Source organism: Drosophila innubila, assembly GCF_004354385.1.
Source record: "Drosophila innubila isolate TH190305 chromosome 3L unlocalized genomic scaffold, UK_Dinn_1.0 0_D_3L, whole genome shotgun sequence".
NCBI classification, from domain to species: domain Eukaryota; kingdom Metazoa; phylum Arthropoda; class Insecta; order Diptera; family Drosophilidae; genus Drosophila; species Drosophila innubila.
The window spans coordinates 7,592,886-7,595,714 of record NW_022995376.1 but is presented as its reverse complement, the minus strand read 5'-3'; positions in this window follow the sequence as shown (position 1 = coordinate 7,595,714).

The window sequence follows — 2,829 nt, the reverse complement described above, 5'->3', positions numbered from 1 at the left end:
CCAGCTTTTATACCAGGCGGAGGATGCAGCTGCAGAAATTGGATGCGTGTGCAAAATGCAATGCATTTTCTAACACAACGACGCGAGATGCAGATGCAGATGGAAATGCAACACACACGCACACACACACACACACACACACATGTCTGGTCTAGGCTGCAGTTGCAGGGGGAGAGAGGGGATGGGGGGAGGCTGTTCGGTTGCAGCAACGTAGCCAACGTTTTTGTGATTTATTTTTAATTGAAATTCTAGAATGCGTGCAAAATACGCATGCAAAGTGTCTGGGCACCTAGAAACTTTTGGCCGGATGTGCGTGCCTCCTCCTCTCCCCTCTCTTCACTCTCTCTCTATATATATAGATATATATGTGTGTGTGTATATACAGCTGACCGGGTCGAGTCGAGTCGAGCCGAGCCTGTGATGGGCCTAGTTGCCTGCAGGCGTAAATTGCATATGCCTATGAAGCGGACAGAGAGAGAGAGAGAGGGAGAGGGAGAGAGAGGGTGAAAGGAAGAGGAAGAGCGAGGAAGAGGAGTTTGTGGAGAGTGGAACGGAGTTTGGTTCAGATTGTGGCACAGAAATTGTGCGTGCTGAATTCTGGCAAAGTCAACGTTATTGTTGTTGCTGTTGCTGTTGTTGTCGTCGTCAACGTCGCCTCTGCATTGTTGTTGTAATGTTAGCAACGCCAAAATTTTCTACAAAAACAAAAATCCGAATTAATTTTGTTTTAGAGAAAATTTGCACTGCAGTCACATGTGGGTTGACTGGACAGACAGCGTATTGCAGCGTAGATGGTGGCAACTCTGGACTTGCAAGTCAGCAGTAGAGCGAGGGGAGCGAGGGGAATTTGAAAGTTGGGGTTTTTCGCATCGAGGCTGCATATTTGCTGATAATAATTAAGTGCAGGAAGGCGGCACAGTCACAAAGACCTGGCTCTGTATTCTGCCGCTGCCGCTGTCGCTGTCGCTGCCGCTGCCGCTGCCTCTGCCAGGACACGGTGACTGGTGGACAGTGGAATGAAGTCAGCGAAATTTTGGATTGTGCTGCGGTATTGATAATGAGCCATTTGGTTATGTGTAGAATACTATAATTCGCCAAGAGTTGCAATCGATGAGAATGTGTATATAAATATACGTGTGTGTGGGGAGTAAGTGTGTGCGTGTGTACGTGTGTGTGTGTGTGTGTGTGTGTGTATGCCTTTCCCGTTGACAGTTAGTTCTTTGGCTGAATGCTGTCAGGCTGAAAACTTTGTTGGTTTGTTGCGTTTGTTATTTCCGGCGTTGAGGTAACCAAATGTTATGCGTTGAAACTGTATGTTGTTGTTGTACACATTGTTGTTGTTGCTGCCTGAATTCTATTGCTGCTGTTGCCCCATCAACGCAGTTGCCAACGTCGTCGTCAACATCGTCATCGTCATCGATAACTGCGACTCGACTCAACTCGACTCGACTCGACTCGGCATATAGCAAAAGTCCAGCGACTTTGGGCTATTCTCTAGGAACACACACTCACACACAGCTGCACACAGAGTAGAGGGAGTAAGAGAGAGGGAAGAGAGCGTGTGTGTGGCGGGGATTGGGAGATTTGTCGAGCTGGTTTTAGGCCCGACCACGTTGTGCAAATGTGCAAGCTGGCATCCGTTTTCCCATTTTGAAAGATTTTTGCTTTTGTTTTCTCTATACAGTTGTTGCATGCACACACACACACACAACATGCAACAACACAAATAGAGGCACGCACGTTTGGCCAGGAAACGGAAACGAAAATTCTGCGAAAAACAACAACAACAACAACAACAACACGAACAACGACAGCAACAACATGGAGAAGACCAACAAATGGGTGCAAAGCAAGAAGAGCGAAGATGAGCTGCAGGCTAGAAAGGCGGCATTGCAACAACAGGCGGCAGGAGGGGATTGTGCCACAGGAAAGGCAAAAATAACGGCGCAGCAAACAACGCTGATGAGCAACAGCGACAACGGACAACGGACAAGAGGACCTCCTCAGGGATTGGAAGAGGGGGGAGGAGATTGGGAGATGGACAACTGGAGACAGCCGGACGGACGAAGGACATCGCATGCAGGCATCCAGCAATTCGAGAAGACTCCTGCACAGTGGTTAAAACAATGTTTAGCAAGTCTTGAAACTGATCAGTCAATAATATATGAATATATAATTTATCATCGGGGAAATATTATCAATTAATCGCTTTTTACAGCGATTTAGCAACAAAGTCAAAGCCTGGCTTCAGAAAAAATATATAGATAAATATTCATATAATTATCATTAAAAAAAATCAGCTTTTGTTTTATTTAAAAATGTGTTTTTTTATTTGTAACACATCACTCAATAAGTCACTGGCCTGACATATAATTGGTGCACTAATAAAAAATACATTTTTTTTTTCAAAAGTCTCATCCTTTATAAGTACAAATTTGAGCTTAATAGAATTATTCGTTTGCAAGCAACCGTCACTTTAATAAAGGTCCTATTCCAATTTTTTCAAACAATGAAAAAATCAGAATTTTCTTGCATTGAAAAAAAATTATTTCGATGAAAAAAATAACATTTGGCTGTAATTTTGCTGGTGAAATATATTTGTATGACTTTTTTTTCATAAATTCATATTTTTCTTATATTTATATTTTTGTTAATAATTCTTAATGCAACTACATAGTTCAAATTTCAAAAGAATATCTACCTAAGCAAACAAAATAAGATCATTAGTAAAAAAAAATGCTAGACCAATAGTTTTTAGAGGATTTATAAATTTGTTAAGTGGTGCATTAGAGGTAAGATCAACAGTAGATGCGTGTTAAAAAATATTAA